Source organism: Cupressus sempervirens, chromosome 3, assembly GCF_028749045.1.
Source record: "Cupressus sempervirens isolate cs-2001-9-10 chromosome 3, ASM2874904v1, whole genome shotgun sequence".
Lineage (NCBI taxonomy): Eukaryota > Viridiplantae > Streptophyta > Pinopsida > Cupressales > Cupressaceae > Cupressus > Cupressus sempervirens.
In genome coordinates, this window is record NC_143120.1 from 830,519,962 (window position 1) to 830,547,403 (window position 27,442).

Consider the following 27,442-nt stretch of genomic DNA (forward strand, 5'->3'; position numbering starts at 1 on the left):
GACCATTAACTAAATAAGTTTAAGTTGGTCAGAATATTAAGGCAAAAAAATTCTTCTTTTTACATGTAAACCACGTGCTGGTCAAAATTTTGACCAACACAGGGCTTATACATCAAAAAAACAAAAACACATTTCTCACTTTCACTTTGTCTTTCGTAGGCGCGGGTTTTCTATGTTACAGTAGATCGATTCACATTGCCTTTCAATTTTAAGCCTTTCAAATTCTATTGGCACAATTTCCTCCAGCTTTGTAGTCGATCTCGGGAAAGCCCATTTTTTTTTCAACAATCGATTTGAAAAATTGATCAACTGAAATCAAAGGATCAAGTATTCGTGGTGTGAGCAATTAGGGTTTGAATCAGATGCTATGATTTGGGGGTTCTATTTTGGCAACATGTGAGTTCTTTTGAGGCCGAAAACATGACGTTTGGAGGGTTTAATATCAGTTGTGTTGTGTTTTTAGTATACTTTCTAGTCTGGGTTGATGCAATAGGAAGTGTTTCTAGAGTTTTAGTGAAGGATACGTGCAATGGAATTTATTTGAATTACCAGGGGCAGACTCCAAGGATAACTTATCCCCTTACAATGAATGCAAAAGATCAGCCTTATGTCTTTAATTCCATGGAAACTATGCTTAACACTGGAAAAGAAGAAGTTAAAGGGTGGCAGATTTATGTTGGGTTTCAGCACAGGGAGATGTTGGTGGGCGTGAGCAATGCTGTGCTTGAAGATGGCTCCAATTTTGCTGCCAATGTTAGCAATGGCACCATTTTGTCAGGATTCCCATAGATAGATCTCAAGACTGCTATTGAGACTGGTGGGGATTTGAACCAGATTCAGGTGCAGATTCAAATGAGCGGTGTTGAGTTTGGGGTTGATGAAATGGAAATCCCTATGCCCTCACACTTCAACTTGACTAATGAAGGCTACAAATGTAGTACCCCCAATGTTATTGGTAAGTAATTGTTTTGGTCCTCTCATAGTTCTTTCATGGCAAATGGGGAAATTATTAAGGCATGGACTTTTATGTTTGCTATTGTAGAATACTTTTTCCCTAGCTTTCCATTCTGAAAATCTATAACTAAGGCATATGATATGATCAGATGTTTGATGACATTTTCTTAAGTAGTCATTAATTGTTGTGTACATTTTATATAAAAATTGAGAAAGCATCTGCTAATTTACCACTCTATATTTGTGAAACTTTATTTCGATTTTGATCTGGCTATTTGTTATATAATTTATGTAGAAAATGAACCCAATTAGTAGTCTTAAAGGTTCATAGGATGTAATAGTAGTGTTAGTAAGAGTGAAAATTCTAGATATTAAATGCATTATTTTGAAGTGGTATTCTTTTTCGGATTATATTCGACATTGATTCAACAAGTAAGGGGCATCTCTTCTGTAAATTGATCCACGAGTTTTGTGACCGATCTTGTCTAGTGGGTCACACGTCACATCCAGCAAGTTGAATGTTATATTTTAATAGTTTATCTCAATTTTAACACTTTATCATTTCTCATGGGGATTTGAACTTGAGGTTCCTCTTCGGAAGTCCAACAATTTAACCATTTGAGCGCATCTCATCGGAAACCAAAATTTTACTACACTTTTCTACTATATTATGTTAAGAGGAGATTTTTGGTGTGAATTGGGCATGCCACAGTAAACATGATGCTGAAAACAACCAAAATTCTCCATTTTATTCAATCATTAGTTCAACAAGTTCACGGTTAATACTTGTACTACAAGCAAGAGAGAGATTTTTTAATTTGACTCCTCTTCTTAATTAACAACATCATATTTCCACAATCCATGATAATTATGGTTCTTAGCTTTTGGATTAGTTTGTGTAGAGGATTTTACCATCAACATTTCGAATCACACTATGTGATCCATCATCAAGATAGAATCACACTACTTTTACCGTTACACCTCTTGCTCTCTCATCTTGATGATGGATCACATAGTGTTATTTGAAATGTTGACGGTAAAAATCTCTACACAATATAATCCAGAAGCTAAGCACCATAATCCTCTTTTTAATACTCGTGTTACAGTGTATCAGTAAATGTTGATTGTCTTTAGCAGTGTTGCCTGCGGAAAACAAACCCAATTCTTTTTTGTTTTTATTAATTGCCATAGCAGGGTCGTGGTTAATAATAATATTAAAAATAAGAGCAAGGAATTAAAAACTGGCTACTCATTTTTATTGTTGTGGAGGAGAATTTTTGTCCCTAGTCGAGGTTGCTAACTTAATGATATGTTGATAGTAAATTACTTCAATAGTATCATCATAAGTGGTAGCATTGTTGACAAGAAAGGGTAAGAGATTTTAATCTTGATTGTCGGGCTTTACATTTATGCTGGAAGAGATTTAAAACTCTAACTCAGGTCCTTTTAGAAACTTGAGTTTAAAATTAAAATTGTCTAGTAAGTGATAGCATGCAACAAAAAATGAGGAGTTTGGAGGGTTGCCTTTTCCTTTTGCACACTTATGTTGTGATAGGATTTTTTATCTTGATCTAGTAGTTCGTAGCAAATAGTAGGTGGAAAAAATAGTCACCACTAAATGTGATTATTTATTTAATAGTGTCTAATGATTTCAACTAGCACTGCTTGGGCCCTTTCACACTTTCTACATTTATTTAGAGGCTATATTTTTCCTAATTTAGTCTCTTTAATTAGTTAACTTTAGTAGGGTCATAATAAGCACGAACTTTGCAAATAACAGCAAGGAGTACAAAAACTGATTGCACCTTTTAGCATGTATATTTTGGGACATATTTTATCCTGATATGGTCCCATGTAGTAAGCAATTTTTTAACTAATCCTAATTCATTATTACTCAGTTCTTAGTTTAACAGTATTGCATTGGATTCCCAGCAAGCAAATCAGAACAATGAATTTGATGATCAAATTCTCTTTTTGACATTTATGCTAGAGAAGAAGATTTCTATTGGAAACACTTAAATGATCTTTATATTTGAAGCATTATATAAAAAAATGTACACAAAACAAGTCATAGAATAAAAAGTGACTGTTTGGCATTCACAACCCATATATCCAAGTGAGAAACTAGAAATGATAAACACATCAATCAAAATCACCAAGAACACACAGCCACACCAAGAGGAGGGGGAACAGTCATCTCATTGGGGAATCAACCAAGGGGAAGGCTTTAGGAGGGAGGATCAGGGAACCCTCATCCATCTTGAATCTTGGATTTCAGGCTGGATTGACACTCCCTAGCAATGCATGTTGGTCAACATAGTTGCAAAACTTAAATCAAGATTTATGTTGATAACTATGTTACATTCCTTATTTCAATCATATTTTTGGTTAAAAGTCAATTAAAAAGGGGACATTGCAGTTGGTAGGAGAACATTGTTCTTGTTAACTTGAGGGATGAATGATTGTGGATGCAACCTAGCCAAAGAGTTCAAAGGGCCTTGGGAGAGAAAAGAAGAAACTTGTATCCATTCATAACACCATTCAAAACAATACATGCCTTGGAAAGAGAAAAGAAGAAAATTGTATTTGTCCATAACACCATTTAAAACAATACAATGGGTAGACAAATGACAAACAGATTGAGGGTTCTCGTGGAGTGCCATGGAAAAAACCTCAAGCTCTCATGAATCAAAATAAAAGAATGACAACTACTTCTCCAAGCCATCCAAAATATGAACAACAATAATCCTAGATGCAACCAAACCAATGGGAGGGTTTCCAGCTCTAATCATTTTGAAAACAATAGTTCACCACTAAGGTCAACTCAAGGATGTGTAGACCCTCCTTTATAACATTAAATGGGCTAGATAGAGAAGAAGACGAAAATAATGAATGAAATCATTAATTAGAAGAACTCTTTGAATCATATTCAAGATTTGACCTTGAAATGATGAGAAACATTCCATTTAGAGAGTTTTGTTAGGCCGAATCAAGAATTAACCATTGAAGGGAACAGATCAACTTAATAAAATCCTAGAGAATAGGTCAACTTAATAAAATCCTAGATCATAAAGTAAGAAAAATAAATCTTCTTTATTTTGATGGGCTAGGGAATGTCACTACTCATTCATGGGTGCAAAAATTGGATACTACCCCACAATGGAAGAAGATGCATACATTTGGAGGGGGTTACTCGCAACTGGTGGCACCATGGTTTGCTTATGCAAGGGCATTAAAACATAGCATCATCTGATGACTTTACCTACAAAATCATTGACATATTTGATCAAAAGCATTTGGACAGTCATTCCAAAAATTAACCTAATTAAGGCAAGAACGGACCACGGAGGACTGTGTGATAGAATCACAAAGGCTTTTTGTCTTGGTTACCAGAATAAGTGAAAAAGAGACTCACATACCTACTGTGGAGGGACTATTGGAATTGATCAAGGGCCTTGTATTTGCCTTTGATCTTACCACTCTCCAAGGTGCAATCCTAAGAGCCCTACGACTTGATACTACTAAAACAAGGGCTAAAGGTTACTCTAAAAATACATCATCAAGAGATAAACCCTTCTATAAGGAAGACAAGCACCTAAAGACAACCATGAAAGTTTTTGGACAGAAAATTTATGTTACAAGTGCAAGGAAAATTGGGAGAATGGATATGCTTTCAAGTGAGAAGAACCTAAAAAGAAATGCTTTTGCTTCAAGGAAAAACACAAATTGAAGTTGGAACATATATGAGAAAAAAGAAGACAAGTACACAAGCTAGAGATGAAGAAAAAGAAAAGAAAGAGAAAATCCAAGCAAAAGAAAAATGTGTGGTGAAGAAGATCTTGAAAAAATCCTGTCAAAGAAACAAGGATAGTAAACAAATGGTGACAATCATTTGGAAATCCAAATTGAGGTGGGTTAATAAGGAGCTTTGGTGTGGAGCAAATCTAGTAGTGGCAATGCCCTTAATCCTCAAGATCTAGAAGCAAATTCCAACCATTCTCAGCAAGTAATTTTTTTTTCAATATCTCAACAATCATATGTGGATGAGAATGTGTTGGAAATAATTGAAATGATCATAAGAACAATTGTTGGAATAATTTATGGAACTGGTAAAGAATGTCCTCAATCATTGTTTTGTCATTGATGTCAAACTTGCTACTTGCAGGGATGACAATTGCTTTAGTGATCCAAATACTATCAATTAGTTGATTGTCAAGGTGGAGGCAATCAATAAGATGTAACTAGAACACCTAGAGAAAGGTTGAAGTTATGATGTAGTAATAAAGTACAAGGATCAGTTAAGCCATTGATGAAACAGTGTATTGGATGACATACTAAAAGATACAAAGAATAAGCACACTGAAACATATCAAAAGATCTAAGGTTTTAGCTAAGTCCTTTTGCAAAGCTCAAACTAAGTTCAAGTGCCGAGTAAGTTCAAGTGTCGAGTAAGTTCAAGTGCCGAGTAAGTTCAAGTGCTGAGTAAGTTCAAGTGCTGAGTAAGTTCAAGTGCCGAGTAAGTTCAAGTGCCAAGTAAGTTCAAGTGTCGAGCAAGTTCAAGTACCGAGTAGAACCAAGTGCCGAGCTGGTATAGGTGCCAAGTAACACAGAGGTGTCGAGCACTAGTAACTCAATAATGCTAAGTTGCTGCATTATTTAGGAAATCAAAGATTTTCCAGATCTAAGCCGACAAAGTTGTTATCTAGAAATCTGTGAATTAAAAGGAAGATAAGAATGATGAGTTGGTGGCACAAAACACCATGTAGAACATTTTTAAGATACAACTGGCGAAGTTTCAAGAAGAGAACAAGATATGGGGTAGATACATTATATCCTACCTAATCCATATTGAAACCCTAAAATTGGAGAGGGAGAATTGAGCGGCAAAGGCAAATCAGATTTCTATATAAGAAGACATAAGTTGATGAAAAAATAGAGCGAAATAGAGGGGTTAGTAAGAGAGAAATCCGTGGTCAAGCATAAAAGCATGAAATGCTGAAGAATACAGGAACTCTATTTGGATTGACGACCACAAGGATGATTGCATTGGAAGAATGAGTAAGAAGAATCAAGGAGACGAAGCTTGAGAGGGATACAAGCAGTCAGAGCTGAAGTGATTGAAGCCAAGCATAAGGATTGAACTGAAAAGAGTGATCTGAAATCTGCAAAGTATGTTGTAAGTTATATCAGATCAAAGGACCATTATCATTACTTTCTAGCAATTGTAACAGCAAGATAAATCCTATGGACTTAGGTTGGTTTAACAGCCATTAGATAAATCCTTTAACAGGGTGACATTCCAAGTGAATGTTCTAAAGACCTTTAACCAGGCCCATTCCTAATAGTTTGGTGAAATCCTCTAACAAGGTCACACTTAACAGTGTGTTGTAAGCCTTTAACAGGGCATCACTTCAGAAGAGTGAGAATCAAGTAGCATGTTACTGGTGGTTTTTCCCAAATTGGGTTTCCACGTAAATCATTGTGTCATGTGTTGATCTTGAATGTTTTATCTTTGCATGTTGATTTATAGTAATCTGTTTATATGACTCTTTTAAGTTTGAACAGAAGAAAAAGGTATTAATAGGGCATTTGGACCTTGAATAACTGATTCACCCCCCCCCCCCCCCCCCCAAAGTTATTCTAAAGAATTCTAACAAAATAGAGATGCATTTGGGAGAACCAATATAGGTCTCTCCTCTAAGCACACTTCCGAGTTGGATGGAATTGTCTTGGCTGGATGTTCCTACCACTTGTGGCCCAAGGGTTCAAGTTGTCTTTGTTGGATGTTTTGCATCCTTTGGCTTAGTGGTGTACAGTCTTTGGCACCCCTGTGTTATCCTCTCCAATCTCCATGATGGTTGGTTTTGGGAAGTTAATAAACAATCAAAGGAATGGAAAGAAATCTATTAGTGAGAGGTGGTAGACATAAGTTCCTTGGAATTATTTAGGCTATCCCAAGGGATGAGATCATCATGGTGGATGTTCTTGTCACTTGTGGGCTAAGAGGTGAGTTGTCTTGGTCAAGTGCGGGCTGAATATTCTTTATGTATGACTTGGGTTTCCTTGAATTAAGTAGACCACCCTAAGGGATGGAATCATCATGGAATGTTCCTAGTGCTTGTGGGCCAAGGGACAAGTTATCTTGGTTAGGCACTGCATGCTTTTCAGCTTAATTAGGGTGAATAATAACTGAGCACACTTTGTGGATTTCCTCTACAAATCCAAAATATGATTAATTGTGGGAATTGAAATGATTGGTTATTGCATAATTTATCTAGAATAAGATGATTATTGTTAGGTATGTATAGGTTAAGATAATTATGGACATATATGTATACATATCTATATTTGTTGATTAGATCCTAACCCTAAATAGAAATAATTTGTCTTATGAAATATACTTCAAATATAATCTAACATCATTGCTAGACCTAAACCAGGATTTATCTTTATAAATATATTACATTCCTCATTTCAATTAAATTTGTGATTTTAGGGAAATTTCAAAAAGGGTATTTTACAATTACTATTTTAGTAGATGCTTTCTGACTTTACCCATTTAGAGGCTTGTTTAGTACAATTCCTTCCTAGGGTATGTGCTCTATCTGCTTTCAATTATGGCCTAAGGAAGTTTTGCAAGCTGTTGCAAAGTCTCTTCAAGATATCATATTTGTTGATTTAAGTGCATCTTTTTGTATGAGACTTTTTGTTCGTAGCTTAAACTTTGAGGAAAAATGTTCAATAATAGGTATCTAAAATTTAGGAAAAGACAGAAAAATATTTTTTAAAAGTGTCAGCCTTTAATCAAAATGAAGATAATGTCACCAATTCGTTCCTATGGAATTTCATGCCAAATTGATGTGATGTGGCTGTGAATCTTGTCAACTAATTGACCTTTTTACAAGCAACTGAACTAACGAATAGTTCATTTATGCAAATACACTCATGTCCTACCAGAATCACACCATTTTTTCATGTAAAGAATATAATCATCTCTTGGTTTATTATTGTGTGGGAAAAATTAAAGTCTTACCAAATAATATAGTGTTAATTGTAACTGAAAGGTATATTAATAAGAATGAGTTTTTTTTAGCATACGCTTGCTTTTTACATTCAAGTTGGAATTTTGACTTCAAGTTTTTTCTGTCCACCAAAAAAGCTCTTCGTGCTTATATCCTCTCAGAATTCCAAGAATGACTTCTGGAATGACTTTCCTTAGTATCACACTGATATGAGCATGACACAGTTTAAATTTTGGGTAAAACGAGTGCTTCTCTTATTCTTGTTTTCATGACAAATATTTGACCATGGAGCATTTATAAATATATAAAAAATAGAGTAGTGACTTTAATTGTGTTGTATTTAAATATCTCCCTTTTGTCGTGTTAAGAATCTAGTTGTCTCTACGTCAATCATGGTACATTTATTGAATATAGTCCCTCTTTTGCTTTTTAAAATCTTGCCACTTCTTTTGTAGTGTGTTGGGGAGGACATTGAAGACTTGGAATACACTCCAAAGCCAGAATTCGAAGGGATTTTCAAAGTGACCAAAGTACCAAATGAGGTAGTTTAGGCTATTTCCTTTTCTATCATAAACTCTGTGCCTCTGAAACTTATTCTGATTCCTTTGAAATATGATATATATGCAGAGAGAGCTTATTAAGCAGTGGTTTGATCATATGCATGAAGTCAAACTTGGGATTTATGTGACATACAATGGTGACTTTTTTTATTGGCCTTTCCTGGAGCAACGGGCTAATCATTATGGAATGAGAATGAGCGATGTAAGTGATTTTTCGTATCAAGTATGAAAATTGTTTAAATTAGCAAACTATTGGGGATTTTGAATTACTTTCTATTCAAGGAGAAAGTTCACAATTCATGATGGTTCAATGAATCTACATTTCCATTTAAAGTCTTAATGTGCAGAGTACTTGTTCTAGATAATGTGCAGAGTACTTGTTCCAGATGCCTAAGTAATTTATTCTGATCTTGTCTTAGTTATATTGAATCAAACCATTATTTTATTTTGTCTTTTCTAATAAGTAATACATTTTGATTGTGTTCTTTGGGCATTATATCTAGCATGGAAGACTGATTTTTACCTTGACATAAGTGTGTATTTCACAGATAGAAAGTATATGACTAGAATGTTTCATTCGTGATGTTTTGAATTTAAAGTGTTTTGCACTCTCACTTTATATATTAGTTTTGTCATTTTATTGATGAAAGCCCTTGCTAGGTTATGTTTAATTTAGATTGGATGGTGATGGATATTTTACATTAAAGTCACCTGGGATTTGTACATGGGTGTGCCCAATTGGATATGCTGCACCAGGGACCAAAGTTGGTTGCAATATGTTTATGATTTTAGCACTTTAACATGTCTCTTGGTGATTTGAATTGATGGCTCTGTCATGTGTCTGAGATCATTTACGACTCTTACTTATCCCATTTGACCTTAGGACAAGCATGTGACAAAATATTATTCATACTTTTGTTGATAAAAAACCCTTTGTTGCTGACATACTGAAATATAAAATATGAAATGCATGGCCAAGATAACTTAAATTAATAAATGAAGTAAAATATGAAAGATTAATTACACTAAGTTGCCAATTTTGTTTGGAAATGAAGTGAAAAATAGTGTTTTTCTTAAAAACTGTAGGTAGAAAAAGGTTTTAATGTGGATTTGGACAAGTATTAGCACAAAAATTGTGTTTTTCCCTACTACCAAATCAGTTTTATAGGGAAGAATCACCATGAATTTAATAACAACTCGCGTAGCAATCTAGCTTGTGAGTACTAAACAAGTTTTGCAATTATGGTTAGAATGTTTTACTCTTTTTTTACCTCATTTTTCCAGGTCTGAATGCATTGATGCTTCTTAGGCTTCAGTCTCATGACCCCATTAATTAAGTCTATTTTACAAAAAATATTTTTAGCTGGGACTTGTGTGAGCTTTAGAATTAACTTTTCCTATGTTTGGATAGAATTAAAATTAAAATTAAAACTTAAAATGTTGTATGTATATTTCTCTCTTTTGATTTATTTTATTCTCTTTCTCTAGGAACAACTCTTCCTGTATCATTTCTAGTTGATTTTTATTTGAGACTGGCACTCTAATGCTATTTACCTAGTCCCCTTATTCATGAAAACTAATATAGTTTAAAATTCAAGTTTAATTTATGTTTTCAAATAGGAGAAGGTTTTGCAATTTCTCACCTGGACCCTATCAAAGTGATTTGTTAATTTGTGTTTGGTTGCTTATAAGTTTTCATCTCCAGTAAATCGTTATCCTAAAGTTGTTTGCATTATGTGAAGATACTGTATCATTCTGATATTACTATTGGTTGACTGCAAGAACTTGGCTTCCATTGTGATAAAATTCAAGGTGAATGTCATGCTAAATTTGCATGCCACCTAGATTGTTTTGCTTGGGTCAAGCATGACAGTTATCTACCACAAGGTAGCCAAGGCATGAAGGTGCTAGTTTTGTCTATCAAAACACTGTAACTTCTAATAGTTAAATAGATTTTTGTTAGAGTTTCTATATTATGTTTAGAAGGAGCTTAAATTTAGAGAAATAGATCAAGACTTGCTCCAGATATTATTTAATCATTTGTGCTTGGTGAATGCATTTTATGCCTAGCCTAAAATTAAAATGGAATTTATCCTTGGCTTAGACTGTGCAGTTTTCCTTTTTCACATATATGCCAAAATGATTTTTTTCGTTAATTGTAATTTTAATTCTATGAACCTCCTCTTCTTTTCCCTTCAAGATCTCGTGTCTTACTGTCTTGATGTTTTTGAATAGTCAGCATATTCTTATGTATCTTTCCTATGTTTGTGGCAACAATAACACTATAAACAGAAAAATTGTCATTGATTTTGGAGTTGTAGTTTTATTTTAGACTTGTAGAACCTCTTCATCTAGAAGTAGAACATCCCTTATCCAAACTTGGCAGAAAGTGTACGTTTCATTTTACACGTGTTCTGGAAGGTTACTTTTCAAACAATTTTATCTCAAGTTGCACTTTGCTTAATGGATAGAATGCACTATGAACCTTTTAAATTGGTAGTTTCATGAATCTTGATTTTGTTTTAAGATAGGATAACAATTCAGTGGATGTCTTGTTTAAGATTAAAATGGTGGGTATATGTTTAATCTAGTTCTGTACCGTATTGCCTACCAGCTTTCTTCAGAACACTAAAAAAGTTCTTTAAATGGCATTCTCTACTTTTTATTTTCTACATGTTTTGAGTTTTTTGTTTTTGGTGAATTGTTGTGAAAGGAGATTCCTCCCATTATATTGAAAGAGTGTAATTTGATTACAATGACTTCCTATAATTTGGCTAAGATCATGATGCAAATGCCTTGAGTGATGTCTTACAGTCTTTTGATCTGATCAGGAGAAAATAGATTTCATTGAAGTTTATAAAATAAGCATATGTTTGCATGTTATTCATTGCCAGTCTTTTCATCAGAGTGATGCATGCATCATGTCTTTGCTCTTGCTTGCTATTGAAATGCATCCTCAACCAAGCCTCCTTTTGAATCTCTTCTCAAACCAGCAAGTGTTGTCAATGCCACAAACCTATAGACTCGATTCACTGTGTTGTTGATCACTCTTCTACCACATTCAAATTTGTTGAGTAATTTGTATTTTGTTTAGTAGATGTATTCTTGTTTTAAGATGTAGACAACAAATCATAAATATGCAAGTATTATGTCAGTGCTTAACAATTCAGTTAATTGTCCTAGGACAAGTTTTCCTAGTTCACTTGTATTATATCTTATGTACGTTCTAGCTTGTTGACTTATTCTTGGTCATTCATGGTTATGATCCATTGGAAGTAAATCCTGAGGATATGGTTTGCTTTGCAATGGAAGAGCCACAGGTCAGTCATAATGATACACTTGAATATTGATGCCGATTTCTTGATTCGCTCATTTTGTATTTCACTAGTAGGAGTAAAAGATAATATTGCATTGCTATTTGCATTGCTTGTTTAAATTATTTTTCAGTGTACTGGTTTCATTGTTCTTCATTTCTGAGTGTCATGATATGTTCTTTTGATACTTATTTTGTGCAGACAATGGCTTCCTATTCAATATTTGATGCAGTTGCAACATATTACCTTTACATGACATATGTACACCCTTTTATCTTTTCTTTAGCAACAATATTCCCTATGCCTCCTGATGAAGTTTTACGCAAAGGCAGTGGAACTCTTTGTGAAATGTTGCTTATAGTTCAGGTGACTAATCTTTCAATGGCTTGAAATCTTTTATAAATTGTTCCAACCTAATTTAGGGTGACTTAAATCTATCAAGGTTTTGGAATATTCACACATTTAGAAAACTAAAATTCAATAATGTATACTTTTAAAGATTTTTTGTAAATGAAATGGCTATTGAAATAATTACATTCCTGGTTGTTCCCTACTATTTTGGTACAACATTGGTTAAATCCAAGCTAGATCTCATTAAGTGTTATAATGCTTAAATGCTTTCTTCAAGTCCTGAATTTTCATTCTAGAAAAATATGTTTATTTTCTTTAGCGATTTCATCCTTTTTGTTCACAGGTTTTTTGAAAGGTGCTTTGAGGCTTAAACATGATTATTAGTGCATTGGTGATTATAATATAGGGTTTTGATGATATTATTGTTGGATTTTTATTAATGTATGAACCTTTGCAGGCATTCAAGGCAAACATCATTTGTTCCAACAAGCATCAATCTGAACCAAAAAAGTTTTACAATGGGCATCTACTTGAGAGTGAAACATATATTGGAGGTCATGTTGAATGTCTTGAAAGTGTTGTCTTCCGCTCTGATCTTCCTACAAAATTTTTTCTTGAACCTTCAACTTATTAGGTGCCTTTCTGGTCAAAATTTCTTTTGAAAGAATATATTTTGCAGGAATTTTTCGTTGAGTACTATGTTATCAAATTCTTCATTGGCAAGCCCAAAGTATGTTCCCATTCTTGCAAAAGTCTGGTCCTTATCATATTCTTGCTAAAGTCTTTCCAAATTCTGTTAAATGAACCCAACACAAATTTTGTAGATAATGATTTGTCATATAAGACTTAGCTTTGCAATGTGTTTGTAACATTTGGCTCTGAATTTGTTGGTTCTTCGGTGTCTGCTGATTGGTGTAGGTATTGTTAAATGAGCATTGTGGAACCAAGTATAGTATTTTAGGGAATATACATCTCGAATAACAACCGTTGTTGGGGCAAAGCATGCTTTGATTATTATTAGCAATGCACTTTACTACTTGGCTGCAGGGACTGCTGATTGGGGTGTTAGTTATTTCTTCAATATAAGAAATGTTAATAGTAACTGTGCTAGGATTTGTACAATGTTGGAGCTAGAAAGTTCATAGTAGCAGGGTTTTCGACCTTGGGATGTTCACGTTAAAATAGAACATTTCTTGCTATGGTAGGGAGGCCATGCAATGTAAGAATAAATGATGCATCACCCTACTTCAACAGAAACTGGGCACTTGCTCTCTCCAACTTGGAGAGCTCACTGCCAGGATCAACTATTGTTTACTCAAACATCTATGACATTACAGTGGATTTTGTTGCTTATCTATGACATCTATACAAGTTTTTCACCATATAACTTGGATGGACCAAAAGATTCATCACTAGAACCTTGTAGTTCTGATTCTAATTGTGGATGTTCTCAAGCAAATTAGAATTCTGCTTCTTACCAGAGTAATTCCTTCCAGACTTTGAAATTTCATATCAAACCAAACATTGAACTGATTAAAAATCCAACCTTGCTGATTGTGTGAATGTGTTCCATAAAGATAGAGGTTTCACACATCACATATCCTTTTGTTATTCATTGATTACACAATCAATAAACAAGTTAACTAAAATCTCTACATTTCATGTTATATCCATTTGCAGCATGTGCCTCATGGCTATGTTTTTGTGATGGGTGATAACTGGAACAAAAACTGTGACTCTCATGTTTGGTAAGTAGAGTGGAAGCTTAAGTTTCTAATAGACTGTGTGCCACCTATATTTGTATATCTGACTTTTAAATGGATTGACTCTGATTTTTCTTATTTTAAAATAGGGGATCTCTTCCTGTCAAGAACATTCTAGGAAGATATGTAATGTGTTATTTTCGACTGTCACAATTGGGATCCGACATATACAGACATCATTAGAAATTTAGAGGCATGAGATTTGCCAGGATGTTACTAGACAATAGCTTTTATGACAACATGAATTTCTTTTTGTGGAGAAAATCCTAGTAGTAGTCATGCATCATATGCAACCTTCGAATATTGGCAGGGACCCTAGTGGACAGAAAACTAGTGGTTGTGAGTATGTGTCATTGGAGTATCAATTCCTGACTGGGGTAAAGCTTCTTAGGAAAATGTTGTCTATAGTAAAATGAGCAACTACAGACTCTGTAGACTCACTTCTCAGTCACATAATTTGGTGGTTGTAATTTCCTTATGTTTTTTATTACGAGATACTACTTGAATTCTTCACAATTCAATGAATATAGAAACAATTTCTTGTATTAAAGTAATATTTGAATGATTCTTAATTCCAAATGCATATATAGTATGGTTCAGATCAAAATAATTATGATTGCATAAAAATCAAGATGATATATATTTGCTATTTCTGATATACAAGAAATTACATGCAATGACTGAGGAAATTCTCAATACCTTGTACTGTTCGTTGTGTCTGATATACAAGTAAGAATTTGCAAATATGCAGGCCATCTCTGATATAACTTTATATTTATGCTCTAAATATTGTGATAAGTTGTCTGATATGACAATATAAATATACTCAAAGATTATGTCATTTTTGATGGTAGACTTTATATGCCTACACTGAATGGGTGCCAAAGGCAATATGCTCTCTTACAGAGTGATCATTGTGAGATACAAAATATAATAAGTTCTTCCAATCATCCTGAGTTAAATGATAGAACTACCTTTTTACAGCTTTCATTAGAAATGATTAGTCATGTTGTAAATGATGTGAGTTATATCTCTTTTTAGTCGCACCCTTTCATAATAATCTCTAATCACTTCTCTTATGATCCAGATTGGTTTGTTCACAGTAAGCACTGGGTGGGGGTGACTTGGTGAGCTGACCTAGGGGGTGCACTTGGTGAGTGAACATAAAGGGTCCACTTGGTGAGCGTACTTGAATTATTGGCTTGGCGAGCTGACTAGGGGAGTCAGCCTAGTGAGCTGACATGGCGAGTCGACTTAAAGTGGCGAGTTGGTGGGGCAAGTGGGAGTGACTTGGTGAGCTGACCTGGAGAGTTGGCCTAGGGGGCAGACTTGGTGAGCGAACTTAGAGAGTCGACTTGGTGAGCGTACTTCAATTATCAGATTGGCGAGCTGACTTAGGGAGTCGGCCTGGCGATCTAACATGGTGAGTGGGCTTAAAGTGGCAACTTGGTGGGGCAAGTTGGCAAGCTAACTTAGCGAGGCCACTTAGAGATGTGACATGGCAAGATGACTTGGTGAGCAAGCTTGATGAGCAAACCTAAAGACTGACTTTGATGAGGCACTTTGGTGGGGTGACTTGATGACTGAACTCAAAGAGTCAACTTGGTGAGCATACTTGAATAGTCGACTTGGTGGGGCAAGTTGGTGAGCCGACTTAGCGAGTCCACTTGGTGAGGTGAGAGGTGAGTCAACTTGGTGTGGCGACTTGGCAAGCTGACTTGGTGAGCGGACTTAAAGATTGACCTTGATGAGGTGCTTTGGTGGGGTGACTTGATGAGTGAACTTAAATAGTCAACTTTGTGAGCGTACACGAACAATTGACTTGGTGACATGACTTGGTGGGCTAGCTTGGTGAGCTGACCTAGTGTGCATACTTGAACAGTAGACTTGGTGAGCTGACTAAAAGAGTCAACTCATTGAGGTGATTGGGTGGGAGTGACTTGACGAGCTGACCTGGAGAGTTGACCTAGGGGATGGGCTTGGTGAGAAAACTTAAAGAGTCGACTTGGTGAGTGCACATGAATTGTCGGCTTGGCGAGCAGACTTGGGGACTTGGTGGGACATGTGGGCGAGCCGACTTGGTGAGGTGACTTGGTGACATGAATTGGTGGGCTAGCTTGGTGAGCCGACCTTAAAGAGTCAACTTTGTGAGTGTACTCAAATAATTGACTTGGTGACATGACTTGGTGGGCTTGGCGAGCCGACCTGGCGTGCGTACTTGAACATTAGACTTGGTGAGCTGACTTAAAGAGTCAACTCATTAAGGTGACTCGGTGGGGGTGACTTGGTGGGCTAACCTAGAGAGTTGACCTAGGGGGTGGACTTGGTGAGCGAACTTAAAGAGTTGACTTGGTGAGCATACTTGAATTGTCAGCTTGGTGAGCTGACTATGGGAGTCGGCCTGGCAAGCTGATATGGCGAGTCGACTTAAAGTGGCGACTTGGTGGTGCAAGTTAGTGAGCAAACTTATCGAGGCCACTTGGTGAGGCAACTTTACAAAGCGACTTGGTGAGCTGACCTACTAAGTGTACTTAAAGACTGACCTTGATGAGGCGCTTTGGTTGGGTGACTTGATGAGAAAACTTAAAGTGTCAACTTGGTGTGCCGACCAAGTGAGTTTACATGGTGAGCGAGCTTAGAGAAGTAACTCTATGGGGCAACTTTGTAAGCACATTGAGTGAGCCCACTTGCTGGGGCAAGGTGGTAAAATCACTGGGTGAGTCAACTTCGTGAGCTGACTTAATGAGTTAACTCGTTGAGGTGACTGGGTGGGGGTGACTTGGTGAGCTGACCTGAAGAGTTGGCCTAGGGGGTAGAATTGGTGAGTGAACTTAGAGAGTCAACTTGGTGAGTGTACTTCAATTGTTAGCTTGGCGAGCTAACTTGGGGAGTCGGCCTGGTGATCTAACATGGTGAGTGGGCTTAAAGTGGCAACTTGGTGGGCCAAGTTAGCGAGCCGACTTAGCGAGGCCACTTAGAGACATGACATGGCGAGCTGACTTGGTGAGAAAGCTCGATGAGCGGACCTAAAGACTAACCTTGATGAGGAATTTTGGTGGGGTGACTTGATGATCGAACTCAAAGATTCAACTTGGCGAGCATACTTGCACTAGTGCATTTGGGTTCATTTTTTGACTTTCATTGATCAAATTTTTGACCCAATTTTTGACCAAATTTGACCAACCCATTGGTCAAAATTTATTTGGTCAAAATTTTGACCAACTCACTGGTACATGATTTGTCTCAATCATATAACTAATTATATATTTTTCATATTAGTTACTGTCAGTGTTTTTCAGGCATTCTATAAAACAGTTCACATGCCTTGCGTATGATATGACATTTTGCATGCATCCTGCACTCTCTCTCATCCGGCTAATGATGGATTACGTAGAGTGATCTGAAACCATGATGTTAAAAAACACACAATCAAATCCAAAATGAACTTGCACTACAAATGGATTGTGGAAATCTAATATTGGTAAAATTGCATGCATGTCTACCAGGACAATCACAGCTTAAACATATATTTATCCTAGCAAAAATTCATGCAAAATTAACAATATCAGATTTTCACAATCCATTTGTAATGCAAGTTCATTTTGGATTTGATTGTGTGTGTTTTTTAGCATCATGGTTTCAGATCACTCTCTGTAATCCATCATCAGCTAGATGAGAGAGTGCAGGATGCATGCAAAATGTCATATCATATGCAAGGCATGTGACTGTTTTATAGAATGCCTGAAAAAAAAATTACACCTACCTGTTGGTAGAAATTTCTACCTTCATTGGTCAAAATTTCTACCTTCATTGGTCAAAATTTTTGACCTTCATTGGTCAAAATTTCTACCTTTATTGGTTGAAATTTTTGACCTTCATTGGTCAAAATTTCTACCTTTATTGGTTGAATTTTTTTCCTTCATTGGTCGAAATTTCTACCTTAATTGGTCAAAATTTTCTACCTTCATTGGTCAAAATTTTGACCAATTCCTGGCAGAACTTACACCATGGCTATGGAGGTTTTTCGACCGGAAAAATTTTGACCAATGGGTTGGTAGAAGTTGGTCGAAGTTTGGTCAAAAATTGGGTCAAAATTTTGACCAATAATGGTTGAAAAATGGTCTCAAATGTACTAGTGTTCGTTACATCCCCATTATTCCATGTCTTAAACAATTATTCAGGTGCAATAGCTTGGCACAATTTATCGATTATCATGCACGTAATATTAGTTGAGATGACATTATTTGAATGCCTACAAATGATTCATCATTTATGGACATAGAGGAAAAGTGGCCACACTTTAAAGAAAAACCTCAAAATCTCATGCTTTCTCTAGCAACTAACGGTGTCAATCCATATGGAGAGATGAGATCCATTTACTCAATGTCGCATATTTTTGTTATCAACAATAACCTTCCTCCATGGATGTCAATAAAGAGGGAGCACATTATGTTGGAAATGATTTTTCTAAGTATTTTTATTATTTTATTATTACCTACATGTGATTATAAGTCTTGGAGTGAACTGACCACAATAATTATCTGATGTTATTCATTCAACTAGGTAAGTACCAAGAGAAAGATATGAATGTATATATTGCACCTCTTATCGATGAGTTTTTGGTGTTATGAAATGGTTTCACTATGTATGATATCTCTAGACCAATTGGACAAAAATAATTTCAATTCCATGCAATGCTTGTGTGGACAATTCATGATGCCCTAGGGTTGAGACATTTCTGTGGTATGTTATGCTAAAATCTAGTTGTACGAAATAATACTACTTCTAAAAATGAACATATTTAATCCAATTGTATCATTATCTTTTAGGTCTTCAAACAAAGGGAAAATTTGCATGTCATGGTCCAAAGATGAAATCTCATCATTTCAAAAGTTTAAGAAAGTAGGTGTTTGATGAGAATAGGCACTTCCTCCAAAAAAAACATAAATATCAAAGTTCCAAAAAATATCTTTTCAATGGGAAAGAAGAGACTACATCAAAGCCACAAAGAATTACACCTCACTTATGGAAGTTGGAATATAATAGAATTCAAAGTTTTCAAGGCATCAATATTGACCACCTTCCAAAGGGACTAAAATATTATCCCAAATAATTTAGTAGGCTGCCCTACTATGAGTAGTTACAAATTGTGCATTTTTTTGATACTATGCATATTGGAAAGAATGTAACATAGAAATTGTGTAAAATATTGAATGGAAGGTATGACAAAGAAAAACTTGCCAAAAATTTTAGTGGCATTCATGATTTTAGTCATGTAACGACAAATATCATTGAATCAAATATCAATGGAGACCGCATTAATGCAAGTGCCCTTCCTTGGTTATTAATGGAGCAACAAAATAATGCCATAAAAGAAGTCATACAAAAAATTCAATTTCCTATAGGATTTGTTGTGAATAAAAGCAATCTCATATCAAAAAAAAGTAAATTTGGCCCAAGGCTGAAAATGCATGATTGGCATACCTTCATCAAGGTAAGTCATGGTCTTTTACATTTACAATATATTTGTGAAACTACATTCAATTTTCATTTTATTACATTAAAAAAGAAAGAAATGATCAGTTGACAATTGTTGTAGTATGTGCTACCCCTATCACTCCCAAACAAGATCAACAATAATATCAAACAAGTGATATATGATCTTGTAAAATACATGAGGTAAGCAGTGATATTTATTCAATATATCAAACAAGTAAATATTGTAAAGTCTCATATTTATATATTTTTATGTCTTGAATCCCTTGAAGGTGTTTGCCATCTAAAGAAATCCTTAAAGAAGATATAAAATATTGACAGAAAATAATTCCTCTACTAATGTGTGAAATGCAAAAATAATTACCTTGAACTTTTTTCAATGCACAAGAACACTACCTCATACACCAAGTTGAGGAGATTGAATTGTGTAGACCTATATAGCTTAGGTCAACGTGGATGGTTGAGAGACATTTGAAATTTTTGAAGGGTTTGGTTCAAAAAAGAGCATGTCCCAAGGGTTCTATGATTGAGGGATATATGGAATACCAAATGATGGTGTATGTTACTCAATATCTTTCTAATCTTGCAAGAAAGACCCATATAGATTGCATTTGGGATCTTGAATCCATTAAAAAATTTGAAGGGGAGTACTTGGTGGGGAATGGTAGATTTAGGAAAGTGGAAGGTGATAAATTATGAGATGTTATTGTAGTTAATTAATTCTTAATCTTCAAAATAAATATGTTGTAATTCATCTATTTACTTTTCTACAGCTGCTAAAGAGTGGGATGCAATACATTCATTTATTGCAAACAATCAAGATTGGATGATGGTATGGATTGAATGATGTCAACATTCTAGTCATGGATTAAAATGGGAGTTCATGTCTTCATTGGTTAAACATGCACATTGTAATGGAGATCCCAATGTTACACAAAAGGAAATAGATTCAGCATATGATTTAAGAGATCTCTAGGTACTTATCAACCGTATGTTTTTTAACTCATGATAGAATAATTTATACATGTTTAACATTATTGTAGGTGAAACACCACAAGGCTATGTTTTGCAATGGTTATAAATTTTGCATCAAAGATTTAGATGACATGAAGAGAACTTGTGATTCTAGGATAAGTGCAGTCTTTTGATTCTGGGGTAAGTCGCGGTCTTTTGTATTTATAATGTATTTGTGAAACTACATTTAATTTTCATTGTATTATGTTAGAAAAGAATGAAATGATTAGTTGACAATTTTTGCAGTATGTGCTACCCCTATCACTCCCAAACAACTTCAAAAATAATATCAAAAAAGTGATATATGATTTTTTTTTAAATAGAACCCTTTTATTTATTATTGCAGAGGACTTTCCTTTGCAAAGGACAGTGAGTGCATGTCCATGGGTGAGAAGAAATATCGAAGATGACATGGATATGCCTCTGCAACAATAAAGAGAAGGACAAAAAAAGAAGAAAAGAAAAAAGAAATGATTCATGTGATCTTATGTAACTTATTTAACTTATTTGATAATAACTGATGTTTATGTATAGATGTTTTATTTATGTTCTATTGAATGTTCATGTCAATATTCTAATGAATCTTATGTTTTAATGTTAATGTGAATGGTCTAATAAAACTAATGTGTTAATGAATGTTATCATGTGATAATTCATGAATGTTACATTTTATTAATAGAATGAATGAATTTCAGATGTTAACGAGGAATTTAGATGTTGGGGGAGGGGGGGAGAGGGGGGGGGGTAGCAAAATGAGGTTCCACCTTCATGTGGTTGGCCCTAATTAGTAGAGAATATGAAACTATTCTCAAAACCAAGTGAAGCTCAACATTAACCTATGATTGCATGACAACTAATTGTGTGAATCTCTTGGTTTTAGGCAATGTAGAAGGACACCATAGTCAAACTCATTTATTTATGAAATTTGGTTGCAGTGTATGAAGTATTCGAAAGAATGGCTTTCTATGGAATTGCCTCAAATTATTCATCTCTAAGGTATTCTATTGTTTCTATTTATTTGCAATCATGTTTGATTACATTTGATAACTTTTTTTGTAAATTGGGAGACATGAAGAAGAATTTGAATAGTGGAAACAAATGATATTAGATCATTCTAATATATACATTGATTCATGAACTATTCTCATTATTTATTTTTAGTGTGCTAATATGTTGAATAATATTACAAGGAGGAAGTAGAGGATCCTAAAGTCTACTCAAATATTTGTCTTCAAAACATGGTCAAATTATCAAAGGAGGCCACCACAATACATCATGTACTTGAACCTATGTTTCATTTTTTTGATAGTGGGATACACTAGTCCCTTCAGAATGGACTCACACTATGTGTGCTATATGACATGCAACACTTAATGGAGAAAGAAGGTAACATTTATATTTCAGTTATTGTTCCCAAATGCCAAGTTCACCTTTTCATTTTAATATTGTATGATATTTCATGCTTTTTTGTTGATCAATTTGCAAGCCATTCTACTCATTTTCTATTGTCCGTGCTCATTAAACATCTTGATCACAAGAATGTGGTGCAACAACCTCAAATGCAGATTAATTTCATTAAAAAAATTTCAGATTAATATGAGAAAGAGGAACCTCCAAGCAAGAGATGAGAAAGGAAGACACACATCCCCCATTGAAACACTAACAAGCAGAGTGGACATGACATCGCAAGGACCAAGGAAAGGAGTTCTATTGAAATCAACTATTATAAAAAGAGTTTTTAAAAAGCGCACGACTTAAAATTGGATTCAATCTTTTCTCAATTGAAATATGTATGATGAACTTGAGTACGCCTTACATAAAAAGGAAAATAAAATGATAGAAAAAGAATTTTTATTAACATTATTTTAGGGATTTCTATTAATGTAATTGAATTAGATTCTGAATACATTGATTTTTTAGTATCTCGGATATATTTAGTCTTATATTGAAAAAATGGTGTGATTTTCTTGTTCATAGACTAGAGTTGCTTCAGAACACATTATAGACATGGAAGGATTTCAACATCTATTATAATGTTTTTGTACAAGATCATATTTTAATGTGTCATAAAAGAGCTTCTTGGTAATGTAATGTTGTTTGTGTTTCCATTGAATATGATCACACCATACATTTGTCTAGTTATAGCATTCACATTATTTTCTTGGTTCAATTAAGTGAAATAACTAACTTTGCACTACTCTACTTCTTTGTTCTTTTTTCAATTGTCATCATGCAGTGGAATATATCTGCAACATGGAAAAAATTTAAATAAGTTGTTTTTGCTAATATTTTATTGTTTATGAGCAAATCAAGAGAGTGTTACAATCAAAACAATTGCATTGACTTGTTCCTAAACATATGTATGAAAACAATTCTATAATGTTAGCATGAAACATTTGTTCCTCAATACAATGGCATCTGTTGAACTCCAGTACAACTGATAATAATAAGAAACATCTATCATAGAAGCAATTGATATATTCACTTTCATTTTACTAATTTATAATAGAGCTTTGCTTATGTGGCTTTTGCTATTTGCTTGGTTGTTTGACATTGAAATACAGCAACAATGTTTCTGTGTGATCCATTGAATGTATACACCTTATTAAAGAGAACAATGATTAATATTATTGTCACAAATTACTATAATTTGAGAAGAAAAATCTCAATATGTTGCTAGAAATCATGATCATGTCTTTCACGACCTTCCTTAGCCAAAGATTGATTAGCACTAGAAACATATAAATATATACCATATCATTATTTGAATTTTTGTGTCTTTTGTAGGGGCCATAACTTGAAGCTTGAATGCAACCTATGCTCTTATGCAAAGTATGATTACTTTGAAATCTCCACTATAAAAATTCTTGCAACCACAACAAATTTTATGAAATTTCAAAACCTAAAGTACCTGCCACCAAATCATAACAAACATGCATGACTTCGTTAATTTGATGCATTAAGAAATCATCCAAGACCCTTTAAGAAAATCCTTGCAATTTCTAGCCATAAAAATATAACCTTTAAACAATTGGAATCCTTATAAAATTTAGTAATAACACACCTCTTTATTGCATGCAAAGGTTAATTCATACTTCCTCACCAGCTGCTTGATCCACGCAAGATCTAGTTGATCAGTAGCAACACAAAAATTGTACTCCTGCTTAAGTTGGTCTTTTCAAAATTTGTTGAAGATCGTAGCCCTGAGATTCTTTGTTGTGTCTAACCCCAATTTCCAATGACCTCTCTAAGCTTCACTGATCCCCACCAACATGGTTTTGTAGAGAGGGCTTATCAACACTATAATTGAATTCATTGCCATGACTCAAATCAATATTCCTCAAAGCAGCAATAACATCTCCAAGATTGTAATGCCTACCTCTAGTTGACTAATTTGTTTTATTGCCAAATTCTTTTAGGCCAGTTTGATGGTTATGTTTTATGATTATCAGTACTTAGTTACTGGATTTGATTAAATGTTATTTCATATTCAATTGATTTATATGATGAGTTACTTAGTTATTTCATATCTTTAGGATTATTTTGATGATGATACATGTATGTTCATATAGTGATTTCAGTTATCTCACGATGATAGATAGATGGATTATTTATATGTAGTTCTATGGCTACTTACCCCATACTTGCATGTGTATGGTGTACTTGTATGTTTTACTTTATGTTTGACATTTTTGATGTGGTTGAGGGAGTCGTAGTCACCTACTAGTTGGGATCTACATGATGCACCACTCCCCACCATTTCTTGTTTAGTTTAGAATATATGAGTATGTACATGTGTGGATTTTATGTAGACTGCTGGTATCGAGTATCAACTTCCCTAAATTGTCAGGATGAGCATACCCTATTATAGTATCTCAATGGTAAAAGAGGGAAGATAATTCTTGAGTCCAAATCCTAATCTTAAGCTAATTGTCCTAGAAAGTAGGACAAGTATCTGAGTTGTTTACCTTTTTGAATTCGTCAAGTGACATGAATTCATGATTTTGACCCTGGAGTTTGTATCTGTGTTCTATTTTTTATGATGGGTTTTCATATTTGGTTTTGTGGGTTAGTTGTGATTTTCAATTACAATTAAATCAAATTAAAATATAATTTAATGATTTAATTTAATAGAAATTTTATAAAGAAAATTCAATATTTAATTATATTTAATTAATTGAGAAATTAATTAAATAAAAGAATTAAATTTAAAGATTGGATTAAATATATAATTTTGGCATATTAATATTTATTTGATTTAATAATAATTTATTTTGGAGTTTCATTTTAATAATAAACTCTAAATAATATTATTAGTTGAATTAATAAATATATTATTAAAAACATCTCACAATTTAATTAAAGAGAGAAAAGAATTAATTTAATAAAGTTAGTTTATTTAAATGCAAAAAGCTTGCACATAAAATTAAAATTTAATAAAAATAATAGAGGAAAAGGTTTCATGTGATTGCACAATCGAAGCCCTAATTTGGGGAAAAACCCTTTATTAGGAAATTAGAGTTCATTTCTCCACACACGGGTTTGGAGGAGCCAATTTTCGGGAAGAAGGTTTTGAAAACAAAAGGAAAATTCTTGTGTGTTTTGTGTGTTCATCATTTTAGCACTAGATCTAGGTAGGATCTTGTGGGTTTGTGCAGTAGTTGCTCATTCTTTGATTTCTCTATCTTCTCTGTGTTTGTGGTGGATTATGTTTTTAGAGTTATCAATTGAGTTGAAACCCTTGTTGCAAATTTCATTGCTCTTTGTTTCATTATCTTTTATAGTTGAATTGAAAATACAAAAACCCTCGTTGGATTAAATTGGTAATTGGTAAATTGGATTGATTTAGAAAAGTGTGTTTCAGGGTAGGGTTTGGAAAAGAAATCTTGATATGAGTTGTAAAATTTGATTGGTTATCTATATTTCTCCTGTTAGATCTATATTAGAAATTTTTATTTTTTTTAATATGGTAATAAAAATTACCTATAGTAAAATATTTACTATGATAATTCTTATCACATATTACATATTGAAAAAACATGAAATTGCATTTTATGGGGGCCAAGTGTTTTATGTTTTTATTTTTAAAAAATATATAAAATAAAAATATATAAATTTGGGTGGGCAAGGGCCACCACCCCCCTTTCTTCTTCCCCACCACAACACTTTACTGTTGTATTGCACAGTAGTACTACTATGGCACCAGGAGGTACTGTTGGCGTAGCAATACTCTACTATGACCGCAATAGACTACTGCGGCAGTACATATGGTGGCCAACGGGCCTAAAACACTACTTGTGTTTGGTTTTTTAATTTTTATTTTTATTAAAAATTTTAAATTAATAAAATTTAAATATAGTTTGTTTTAATTATTGTTAAATTAATTTAGTTTATTAATTAAAAGATATTGTATTATAATTTAGGTAATACTATATTATTATTATTTATTATAATTATTAATAAATTAATATTATTTGGTAATAGTTATAGTTTTTATATCAATAATTAATATTAATTATTTAATTTTCTTAAGATGAATTTAAGATTATTGGGTTGTTATTAAATTGTAAGTTTCTGGATAATGGATTTTAGTTTTCATTATCAATCAGGTATATTTGGATTTTTTTTTTTTTAAATCTATTAGTGATTTAATTAAATAATCATTTATATGTTAAGGATAAAATTATGAACTTTGGTAAGTCTAAGACTTAAAATGAAAAACGTGAACCCTGATTGTAATTGAAAATTTTATCAAACTGTAATACTTGAAAAATGAAGTGGAAACTTGAAAACCTATAAGTGAAAATTGAACTTTTGTGTTTTCAAAACCTAATTAATTACGAAAGCTACTTTTTTATGTACTTTATTCAATGTGTGGTTTATTGTTGTGGTTTGGGGTTTGACTTAGTACTTTGACCAAATCAAGGGGTTTACCAGAGGCTTGGGGGTTTTGATATGTGGTGATGTTATGTACACGATCTTTTATACCTAATCATGGTAATGTGTCACGTGTTTTATATGATGAGATTTGATCTATTGTTTGTTAATGCTTTCTAGTTGCTTATATAGAATTGAGTTGAATGGTGTGTTTTCCTGATGTAACCTTTGAGTTTTCGATCAGTTGTCTTTTAGATGCTTTCCAATTTCTTGTATAGAACTAAGGTGAATGGTGTGACTTTTCTGGTGTAAACTTTGAGTTTTCGATTAGTTATCTTTTGATGCTTTCTAGTTGCTTGTGTAGGACTGAGGTGATCATTGTGTTGTATCTTTTGGTGCTTTCCAATTGCTTGTATAAGACTAAGGTGATATTGAGATTTTTTTTTAAGTGTTTTCTAGTTGCTTGTAAAGGACTGAGGTGATTATTATGTTTTATCTATAGGTTCTTTCCAATCGCTTGTAAAGGGTTGAGCTAAAAATTGTGATTTTATGAGTTGTACTTTTTATGAGCCTAGGGTAGGTAATATGTGTGTATGTTGGGAAGTGGCTTGCAATGGAGGTCAAAGCCCTAGGTGGTTTCCCAAGTAACCCATTGTAAGTTATTTTAATAAGTGATAACATTTCATTAAATGAGAGTAAAATAAATTAATAAGAGTCATTTTTTTCCTCACTCATGCCTTGAGTGCTACTACATGCTAGGATGGGAGTAGAGAGGATTCTTGGTTGTGACCTTGCTTCGTTAGTATGTCTTGTCTATACAAAAGGATATTGGTGCCCCATAGAGACACTAGCAAGGCAGAGTCTAGAGAGGTTGCCAGGGTAACTTTAGAGTTGGCTCATGCAATGAAACTTGCCCACTTACATAGTAGATTTTCTACATGTCATTTTTGCATCTAGGTTTAGATGTTACTTATGTCTTGGTACCTTTGAGATAGTTTTCTTTCATATGTTTCCTTGACCTAGATGTTGGTTATGACTTGTCTTTTTCATATCCATATGGGACTTGAAACCATCTCCTCAACGTGATGGGA

At 33.9% G+C, this 27,442-nt stretch overlaps 1 pseudogene; it reads left to right on the forward strand.

Annotated features, from left to right (window-relative positions):
- Window positions 1–420: 420 nt before the first annotated feature.
- The window catches only part of LOC149569356 (uncharacterized), a 108,672-nt pseudogene continuing 81,650 nt past the window's right edge, over window positions 421–27,442 (forward strand).